Source organism: Limanda limanda, chromosome 9 (assembly GCF_963576545.1).
Source record: "Limanda limanda chromosome 9, fLimLim1.1, whole genome shotgun sequence".
Taxonomy (NCBI): Eukaryota; Metazoa; Chordata; class Actinopteri; order Pleuronectiformes; family Pleuronectidae; genus Limanda; species Limanda limanda.
The window spans coordinates 6691554-6703579 of NC_083644.1; positions in this window are offsets into that span (position 1 = coordinate 6691554).

Here is a 12026-nt window from a genome sequence, read left to right on the forward strand (position 1 = left end):
GCCCTTAACAGTACACAGTGCTTGAGCTACGTGTGACAGACATCGGACTTTGGGATTTTTTAGATTTTGCTTCCATATGATGAGATGTTCAGGAGTTGATGAACTGCTCCGATTCTCTTGGCCCAGTTTGACCTTCACCTCATTTCACGTCTTCATCCATTTTACGGAAACACGACCAGATGATTGGAACATGTGTGGCTCATCTTCCTGCTGGATTTGGACAGAACAACATGGATGTTCTTCTGGGAACGTGTCCTGCTGCCACCCTGAAAACAAACACTAGATTCACCCGTGAAGTCTAGACGGAGTTACCCCTGCAGTCAACGCTATCATGGCTTCCAGACTGTGCTATCTTCAAAACACCTGAAGACACATCATCATGTCTGGACTTCTAAACCAAAAGAATGAAGCCTATGGAAAAGAGGTGAAATGAGGCTTCGCTGCTTTGCATTTCTTGCTGAGGTGTGAAGATTAATACCATCGCATCTGTCCAGTAAATATATAGCCACTGTTTGGGAGTTTTCCCAAAGTTTCAAACTATTCCTTCAAACAATAACTTATAATTCTTCTGCCTGTGCCATGGTGCTGGCATCGGAGAAGCGACTGGAAGCTTTGGCCTGAGCTTCACTCCTCCTGTCTGTTCCTCTGCCATTCGTCCTCCTGCTGGAGGTCTGCTGATGTGTGATGGGCCGTGCATGAAAGGGATTGGGGGGCACATTTCACACCTTGGGGGCAGCATGGTGGGGGGCTGATGAACAGAGTGTGCACCTGGGTCAAAAAGGAGAGGTCCCCCCACTACCCAGCCAGCCTCAGACATGGTTTGCTGATCAAAGCAGTAATCCCTGTTCCACCCGGTCCCACAGTGTCGTCCTCCTCCCACGCCCTCTCCTCCTCAGAGTCCTCAGAGCGCTTCACGATTCGACAATCTGAGGCGTAAAAACTCCATGAACTACTCGGCTCATCCTCCCTCCCGTGCATCTAAGTGAAGTACCTGTTTCCCCCGGCGCTCACGGTGAACCCTGGAGCTCCGGCTGTGGGATTTTCTGACTCATTAGCTCTGCTCGGTGGAGTGGAGCAGCCCTGTGGATTCCTCCCGGCCAAGTTCACCAACCCAGCCATGGCCCCCGACTGTGAGGTGATGGGAGAGAGGGGGTCCAGCCGTCGGACCCCCGTCGCGACTTTGTTTAGGGTGAAATGAGACGAGGAGGAGGAGGAGGAGGAGGAGGAGGAACACAGTGGTGCTAATCTAGGCCTTTGCAGGTTGGATGCAGACGGCTCTGGGCAGCACCTTAACGCAGTGCAGCGTGTTTAACGCAGCTTAGCAGCGTAGTTACACGAGTGTTAACGCCTGTCAGTTAAACGGCCGCTGGTCCCGGCAGCAGGTGTGTGTTTGACCCCGGGTCTCATGTGCAGACGCTGTCCCGTTGACCCGGAGCGCGGCTAGCAACGAGCTACATGCGAAGAAGGGGAGCAGCTTTTCACACCAACATTCCCCAAAGGTTTAGCTTTGACCCGAACTGTTAGAAAGATGACGCTCGCTCTCATCACATGTTCTCTGACATTTGAACATTGTTTTTTTTGGGGGGGAGGAATCCCACTTTAACAAAGTTTACAGGTCAATAGTTCAACAAAGACATGGATGTGTGAAAGCTTTGTGGTTTGAACCTTCCAGGCCGGACGACTCCCCCCGGACTTCATCCTCATGCTTGTCAGCGGCAGAGGTCAAAGAGTTTGTTCCCTTTTAGCAGGCGACAGAGTGACAATTTCATCCAAAGCAAACCAGAGCGACAGATACAGAAACATACGGATTAATCACATAAAGGAGACATTGATTAGGCTCCAGAAGCAATAAGTTGAGCAGCCAAATAACCAAATCGGGTTGTCACTACTTTCTAAATGGAGCCTATATGAGCCTTTTTGCACTGTTGGTCTTTATTTTGGACTTGTTACAGAAAAGAAAAGCACAGGATGAACAGGACTGGCACTAAGTCGAGCGCAGAGCTCTGCTAAGGTCCAACATTCCCCTTTTTAAATCACATTTTAAATGACTACCTGTGTTTTATTTGGATCTGCTCCACATACACAAACAAAAACATGATCTCATTTGTGGAGGTCAGTTGCTGCTTATCTGTGCTTTTCATGTCCAGTGAGTGTGTTCTGATTTGCTTATGGATGATTTATGCTAATCCATCCATCATCTATACCGCTCACCCTTTGAGGGTTGAAGGGAAGCTGGAGCCAATCCCAGCTGACGTTGATCGAGAGGCGGTTTGAGAAGTTAATGTCTGTATCTTTTTACTGAGAGTCGGTCACCACCTGGTCACGTTAATCCAAGCAAACCTTTTCATGGTCTCAAGTCAGCAATTCTTAAAACTTCATAATGAGAATTCACTGGAGTCTAAATCTAAAGTGCAAATCCTCACTCTTTAATCGTTAATTTTCCATTCTTGCTAAAGCTGAGGTCAAAGGTAGCTCACTTCTGTTTAATCAGGATATTCACTGAGTCTCTCTCACAGGAGGAACTAATGTTACAGCCGTAGACTAAACTCCACCTCCTCCATGTTAGTGGACTTCCCCAACGTCTGTAACTTGAGTCGTTCTTCTCACACTGCTGTATTTCCGAATGTTATTTTTCCTTGTTTGATATTCCTTATTTATTTGATGCTAGAAAAAACAGGGTAAAACATCGTGATTGACAACTTAGGCTGATTTACGATTGGTCGAGTGCATATGGCTTCATTTTTGTGGAAGGAAGAAGAGAAGCATTGTCCATCTTTGTCTGGAGTCTATGACAAAAATAAGTTATAGCTCACGTGTGCAAGATGGCAACGTTTGTAATCGCAATATTTTGGCTTCATTTCTGGAGAGTGGGATGAGGTGGAGATGCATCATCCATCTGTATTTACAGTCTATGGTTACAGCAGCTCATAGATCAGTAAAGCGGCTGTACAGCAGGTATGAGATGTGCTGTGTTAGATTTTATATATTAAATAAACCTGCAGCAGCAGAGATCTTCCTTCTTCTATTTCTCCGAGTCGCTCACTCACAACAGACCTGCATTCAAACAGAGTAAACAGCAGGACTGTGAGAAACAGGCCAAGGTGCTGAGAAGATTAAATCTCTTCCTCCTAATGGGAATATTACCAGCTTCCTGTTTTGTTTTACCCATTTCCGGACTCTTCCCTCTGATGCTGTTCACAAATGTGCACCTTATTTTTCTTGGCCCTGTTTCTGCTTGAGAGTGGGGGGGGGGGGGGGGGATGGGGCCGAATAATGGGGCTTAACAGATATAGCTCTGTGACATGGAAATATCAGGTGTCCTTGTCTCTGTGCTGTAAATAAATGCAGGGGAATCAGAGTGGACGAGCAGCCGGAGTCTCTGGTTGTTCATCCCTGAAACACCTGACGACACACACACACACACACACACACACACACACACACACACACACACACACACACACACACACACACACACACACACACGGCCTTTAGTGGAAATCACAAGAAAGTGGCAAAATAAATCAGGAATGTGGGATTTTAAGTCCTGCAACTTGCATTAAACACTCTCAGACAGTCATCTTCTTTCATTTAGGTGCATTCCCAATAATTTAGCATCAGTGTTCCTTTATGTTGTGCAGAGGGAGAATCCAGTCAGTGTGCAGATCCACCAGCAGGCACTCAACACAACGTGAGAGCCACAGATAATGGCTGGATTCCGTCACTGTGTGTGTGTTTGTGTGTGTGTGTGTGTGTGTGTGTGTGTGTGTGTGTTTTAACTCGTGCCGCAGGCTACTCATTTGGAGGAAATTGTTCGCAGATCTTCACTTGATCATTGTCTTGATCAACAAAGAGGCTTCTTTGCCTTTAATTCACTTTTGGACGTTGTCACTGGCCTCTTCTTTCTTTCTGGTTCTGGAGAAGCTCTGGTTTACTTTGTCGTGTCTTCAACTAATATCGACTGAAGTGACAGATGCGTCTGTGGTTGTGGAAAGTGACTGAATTATCAGATACAGTAATTGTGATTGATTGAAGGTTTAACAGTCGGCTCACATCTGACGCTTTGACACAGATTTGTATGTAGAACATTCCGCTGCTGATGTGTCGCGGTTGCTGGCGGACACGATCTCCTGGAAGTTTTTCTAAGTACCTTAAATATCAAACTACTACACTTTCTCTATCCACAATATTCAGTCTGTATCCCAGTTTCTATTTATATCTTATTTTATTGTATCGCCTATTTGTACTCTATTTGCTATTCACTTGCCTCATTTGTGACTTTTCACTGCTGTAAATAAATCAATTTCATAGGATCAATATTGATTTATCTTATCTTATAGCTTATCCTATAATATATATTTACAAAATCAGCTGGATAGCAAGTCAAATTGATATTTCTCATACCAGATTTTCACACTTAACCACTAGTTAAGGATGCTGAGACATAAAATGTGCAAAGTTTAAAAGTACATTAGAATCTGTAATTCAGAGTTACTGTTAAGCCTCTTTATAGAGCGTGTTGCATAATATACAGTAACCACAGCTGATATAACCTCTGTCTTGGCCAGTGTAGTGTTTGGGTTTCCATCATGTCCTGTGTCCAGCAGAGCCCGTCGGCTCACAACAGTCTGGAAGTCATGACAGCGTTGACTGCAGGGGTAACTCCGTCTAGACTTCACGAGTGAATCTAGTGTTTGTTTTCAGGGTGGCAGCAGGACAGGTTCCCAGAAGAAGAAGAAAATATCCATGTTGTTCTGTCCAAATCCAGCAGGAAGATGAGCCACAGCTGTTCCAATCATCTGGTCGTGTTTCCTTAAAATGGATGAAGACGTGAACTGAGGTGAATGTGAAACTGGGCAAAGGGATCGGAGCAGTTCATCAACTCCTGAACATCTCATCATATGGAAGCAAAATCAAAACAAATCCCAAACCCAAGAAACCTGTTTACCATCTTAAAAAGTAGTTAAATCAGTCACACACAAATTAAATCAGTTTGTTCAAATTGAAGTAAACAAGTTACATTAACACAATTGGTAACTTTAAGTCTAAAAAACTTGTGTTTAGATACCAGCCAGGTAGAATGAACTATGTCTTAATATTATTATATAAATTACAGAAATTCAAGTCTTCAGTTTCCATCTTAAATAAAACAAATTGTCTCTGTAAAAGACTTTATATTATTAAAGAACCAGAACATTTTTTTGTCACATTCAACTTCACTGACGTTTTTACTACTGATCTAATATTGTAATGATAATATCATAATAACTCAGAAGACACCAACAGTATGTAACAATATACATATAACGATGGGCTTTTGTTTTATGTGAATCATTTTTAAAAAACTACATGAAAAGACCAAGAACAGCAACTTATTAGTTTCTCCTATGGCCTAAATGTATGTTGTTAAAAGTGTGTTCGGGATCTATAGTCTAATTTTAAGAAATATCTCAGAAAATTGCAAAAACAGATGAGCACAGTTGATGCTGATGAATACAAAATGAATACTAATATGACAACAACTACACATCTCAGACTTATTTAGGCAGATTGAAGTCTTTAATCTCTCAGCAGTGACCAGACTCCACCGATCACTTCTCCTCCGGACCTCTCTGATTTATGATGGAGCCTTTTAGCCCGTTCACTCACACTGTAGGAAATTCCTAATCTTGTCCTTTTTTATCCAAGAAGTGACCTAAACCTTTACTCTTTTATGTCGCTGTAATTCTGCTGCTGGCAGCCTCCACAGACACACACACACACACACACACACACACACACACACACACACACACACACACACACACACACACACACGTGCTGTAATGATGATGTGTCGTTTGCCGCGAGCCAGCCACACCAAACCTGGCTGTAGCCCTGATAGCAAACACATGAGGTAGTGTTAATTCTCCATGTGCGTCTGGAGCCTGGAGTTCTAACCTGTGTCCGGGCTGACAGGTGTCACCGCTTTGCCCCAGCGGACACAGAGACGGCAGGTCAGGGCTATTTTCTGCCCCGGTGACACAGGGCAGCTGATGGATAGGGAGCCTGAGCTTAAAGTAGTGCCGGACATGTAAGGAACAAAAGGTCCCTGCCACCCATGAGCTGCTGGTGAAGGGACAGAGGGCGCGGGATGTTTCCTGGAAGTGGAAACTTACTGTGAGACATGGATCTCATTGAATTCCTAGAAATCTTTTAAAGGGAATTTTGCTTTTAAAGCTGCTATAAGCAATATTTTATATGTTAACAAAGTAATGTAAATGAAACATGTAAGTATATGAAAGAGACCATTCACAGTGATTATTGACTTTGCTCACATCTTCCTACTCATTGCTTTGGCTTTTTACGGCCTTAAAGATAAATCTAACAATTCTTCATTACATTCTTTGTTGACTTGTTTGCTTACATTACCCAAAAATGTTTCGTACAGTGTTCTGACGCCAATAAATTGTCCTTTTTATTCGATGTAAAGAGAAGTTTCATTTTGTTGCCTTTTAATTGCGTTGTATCCACTTTACCATGTCTTCGTCCGTCTCTGCTATCCATTCCGGACCGAACGATGTATGACGAAGGAAAAACCACTCTGCTAGCAAACGCTAACGTGAAACTTTAAAAGATGACCTCATCCGTGAACACGATTTGTGTCAGAGCTGTGTCAGTTGGTTTCTCATCAAGACAGGAACTCCCATGATCCCCTGCTGCTTCACGACATCATCAAACTAGGTCTTTTGTTATGTTTTGATGGAGAAACCCCTAGTGGCCAAAGTTACATAAATGATGATATCTCCTAAACTTTACCACATAGATCCATCCATTATTGTTTAGGTTTTGGAGTTCTATCACTAGCATCTAGCTAACTACCTATGACAAGCAGCCATTTTGTCTCTAGCGCAGACAGATGTGTCCATGTGTGTTTGCTTTTTTTTTTAGCGTTGACATTCTGCTTTTCATTCGCCTTGAATAATGTTTTGTCTGGTTTTTAAATGTTTCCTCCTTGCAGCGGCAGAATGAAGCTTCTACTTCTTACGTAACATCGTAACTCCTCCATTATCTGTAGCGGTTATCCTTTGAGGGTCGACAGGGTTGCTAGAGCCAATCCCGGCTGCCTTTGGGCAAGAGGCAGTGTACACCCTGGAAAGGTTGTCGGTCTATAACAGAGACAAACAACTATTCGCGCTGACATTTGCACCTCCGGACACCAACACGCCATCCATCAGCTACACTGCTTATGCTTTCAAGGGTTAGGGGGCAGTTCCCAGTTGCCATTGGGCAAGAAGCAAGGTGGGTCATATCACTCCAGACGATATGTCTCTGGTGTATTTATAGCTTGTTTCCACTGCCCTCAAGTGGCAATAGTTGTGGCCAGCTGTTGCAGGTTAGTGTAGCGCATTGTGTATGATGATGTGTGTGATGATGTGTTTGTGTAACTGCATTCACTCCTCTGAGTTCTGAATCCAAGCTTAAGGTTCCCAATCTGATTTTGATCCACTCTGCTTCTTCTTCATGTCTTCTTCACTTCCCTCCTCCTTGAGGGTGCGATTGTTGAATCCATGGATCAGAGAGGTTCTTCTTCTTCTCCTGCAGCAATAAGTGTGTGCCCCCCCGCCCACCCCCACCACCGAAACTGGGAACAATTTTCTGTGCAGTTGTTTCTAATCTTCCACAGAGCACATTGTTTTTGTGTGTTTGCTCTCCCAAGAAATAAATAGTGAGTCTGCTTCTCATTGTTTTTTGTTTGAAGTTCTGAATGGACGCACTCGGGCCTCACGGTCGGCATCGCGGCTGTTTCATGCACAGGTGGGAAGACGAGTCTTACGAGACGAAGAGCGGCCGAGCTTTCCGACCGCCGGACTCACAGGGCTCGTTATAGAGCTATAGATGGAGAGATTTTCATTTCCAGGACACGTGTAAAAGTCATAAACAGGATGCTTCCTGCTTGTGTCCTCTATCTCTGTTTTCCTCGAGCTCGTCACCTTTGAAACCTGTGCCAGACAGAGTTTCAAACATTCTGAGTGTTTGTTGAAATCCACTTGAAGTAGCAGATGTAGACTGTATAGATTGGAGCTAAAAATAGCCCTTGATTTACGTTATCTGAACTTTCTTTGGCTCTCGCGCTGATTTGATGGCAAAGCAAACTGAGTCAGAGTCACAGGGAATTTGTGAAAACTGAAGAAGAAGAGGAAGGCGAGCTGAAGCGACCATTTTCCTAATCCATCCTAATCTCCGTGTGTATCTCTGAGCTGATATGAGGAAAGAGAAGAGGAAATATGTGGAATCCATTTGTCTTGTGAACTTTGAATGATCAAGCACCCTCCCCCCCCGCAGCGGTCTCCTCTAAAAACCTGTCAATACGTGATGGATGCTGATCGACAGATGAACAGCGAGCGCTGGGCGGAGGTCGACCTGAGAGGTGGAGCCGGCCTGCGGTCAGAGCAGACATGTGAAATATTTCTGTTCCTCTTAAAGTGCGGGAGCTGTGGCAGCGAGCTGGTGTTGAATCTCTCCTCGGTCCAACGCTTCCGGCCATGAAAGACAGACACGTATCGTGGAACCCTGAATGGCAACAAATGCCACCGAGGTCGCTGTTGTGTAGCAAACTTCTGTGTCCTGTTGTCGCTCCTGCACCTGTGTGATCTCCTCTGACAGCTCCTCTGCGTCTGAAACCGGAGCCACGTCCCACGCTGTTCTCCAAGCAACTGAGTTTGGTTTGGTGTTTCAAATCCCACTTCAGATACTTCAAAATATTATAAAATGTGCGTTTTACACACATCCTTCTCAGTCCGTGCTGATTAACACTTTCCCTATTAAGGTCGTGTCCTCGCAAAAACGTTCTCCAGGGAGAACTTCTACAGTTTGGAGAAATATGTGTCTCTCTGAGTTTTGAATTAAAAAAACACTTTCTTCTAAAACATGTTACTTTACAACTAAACTGTAACAGCAAATGGAAACATGTCGGAATCTTTTCGGAAGCTTTGTTAAAATGTGTTTTTATGATCACACTTCCATAAAGTTTTAGTTGTATGGCGCCAAAATCACAACATACATGATCTCGAAACTCTTTAAAAGGTTGGGGCTGAGACATTGCAATATTATAGACAAACACAACAGTTCACACAATGAGCAAAGACAAAACACGCACCTGCTGTTGGACTTCCAGAGTTGGATTGGAAGATATCTCAAATAATATCCACAAAGATGGACGCTTCCCAAAAGTGAAGCCCCGGTATCTTGATCAGCCCCTGGTGGCTAGCTGCAGTATTGGTCATAAACCCCGGCCTACTCCATGTCAACAGAAACATGGACCAACCTAATAAGTCAATGCATATTTTGTTCTAGGAAGAGGGTTTCCCACTTAAGACACTTGAAAATAGTGAAATATAACTTTATGAATGTAAGAAAACAGATATAACTTGTTACTGAATGAGTTGTAAAGATCCTGGAGGGAGAAGTTGGCTACTTTTTAGGTAAACAAGCTATGTTTCCAGTCTTAATGCTAAGTTAAGTTAGACAGAGATTCCCTGTAGCTATATGGTCTAAAAGCATATTTCAACCCAAAATATTAGACTAACATTTTCTGTCATTTGTCTTTTCTTCAATGGTTAAAGTGAAGGCAGGAGTTATTGGTGTTGATACCTGAAGGAATCCCAGGATGTGGACATGAGGATTCAAAGGGCTCAGCGATATAATGATTTTCTTTGTGTACTTCCTCAGCCTCTATCACAATTGTTCAACGCTTTATCTCTGCGTAAAGATTATCATCATCAACACTGGCTTCACTTCATACGGAAAAATATATGGGATCAGGCCTAAATTACCCTCCGGCCTAATGGTATCAGCGCAGATAAGAGAGAACATGCCTTTCAAGCCATTCTCTCAACCCTCTCGAGAAATGAAATGGGATTTTGTATGAGGAACATTGTAGTAAGCAAGCATAAAGCCACTCTCTGTTCCACGGCCAGCTCCTCGGAGAATTCCCGCCAGACAGAGGATCAGCTCCAGAGATGAAAGGGAGGTCAAGGTGGCTTTTTTTCTCCTCCTCCTCCTCCTACTCCCTAAAGCAAGCTTCTCCTCTCGCTCCCTTCTCCTCCTCTCGTCCTCTCATCCCGAACTGAGGACAGACAGAGTTCTGCAAAGCGAGGGATGATTCAGATATGAGGGTTTGTGTTAGCCAAGGTGGGCCAGGTCATCTGAAGGAAGCATTGGGATAAAACCGTTTCCCTTTAAATTCCCTCAACTTTTCTACTTCCCCTTCAGTGAGAAACATGGGAGAACTACTGTGATTCCTGAGAAGTGAGGCCTGATTTAACACCAGGTGGTTTCAGAGGCACGAGGGAAACACCGCAGTGGACAAGCAGGTGTGGGATAATAATTACATCCACAGTATAAAAGGGTCCTTATCTTACTCAGCACATTTCTTCTCTTCCTGGTCTCGTTTTCCAGCCAGGAAGCTGTTCTTCTTCTTCGGATGTATTTAACTTTAAGTACAGACACCGCAATGGTTTCACAAGAGCTGCTAATTGGTGATGTTCAGAAAACCAGAAAATGAGCTTACATCCATCCTGAATGTAAGTTTTAAGACGCAGCAACATGTGATTATGGCAGCAGCTGAGTGGCAGAGGTTTTTTAAAAGTTGACGGTCTGGTTTGTTTGACTTCTGCTCCTCAGCGTGATGCACAAACACTTCTGTTGATGTGGCCTCAGTCCGAGCTGCAGGAGACACCACTGGCTGCTCATTTCTTTATGTTATAGCAATTATAATAGAATATGGTTACGCATAATGAATGATGAAAGAGTTTTTAGTGAAAACACAATCATGTTTTGTAATGTTGGTCTAATGAGCCATCAACCTAGACGATAAAAAAAGATGAATTAAAGAAACATTTTGGTATGGTACGTTCCAAAATGGAAAGATACGATTCACTTCAATATTATACGATGATATGACAAGACACAACACGACACGAAACAGTAACAAGATACGATATGAGACATAACAAGATGCAACATGACATTATAACATAAGATACAATACGAACACGATTACGTACAATACGAACGGGAAATGACAAGACAGGAAAATACAATAAGATAAACAATAAATATGATGATGTGATATCATCAGTGCGATTCAATACAATATGATGACATGATAAGACAACACAACATGAAACAATAACAAGATGCGATACTATGCCATACATAACAAGACGCAATAATGTACAATATGATACGATACAACACAACATGACAAAACAGTAAAAGACAATATATAGAATATAAACTATGTACACTATATAAATGATGCAATATGAAATGATAAGGCAAGACAATACGATACCGTACGAAAAGACACAACAAGATAAGACAAGACGAAGATACAAAATGAAATGACCCATGAAAATCCAAAGTACAACACGATACATTATGATATGATACAATATAGGATTTTCCAGGTGATGATGATACAGTAAAAGTGAGGAAAAGTAAAGAACTGTAAGGGAAATATAACAGTTGACCATAACATAATCATGTTTATTTCCCCTTTGATTGATCATGATTGAATCTCTTACAATGTAACCTTGATCATGCTGTTTCCTGTACTACTGTATGTATATGTCCTGATTGCTTTAACTAGGCATTTAGTCCAGGCAAAGTAGCGTTTTACGACCGACTAATTGTAAAAGAATTTTTTTCAGCATAGATCATTTGTATGAGGTGTCCAGAACAACATACTAAAAGTCCTAAGAAATCCTAGTTGAGGAAATATGTTTAATTCTCATCAATGTGTTTCAATAAGGCCCGGCAACAATACACCCCAAAAAGACTATTTTTTTCCTTTACTCCAATCAAAATAAACCTTTACACAATGAAAGTAACCATGAAACGTAACATTTTTTGTATTACAAGTTTCTTTTGAAATGAATTTGACAAGCACATGAGCTCCACACTTATTGAATATGTCCTCATTTGCATAGGCAAACACCATTCATATGTATTACAAATACATACATAAATTCATTTTCAAA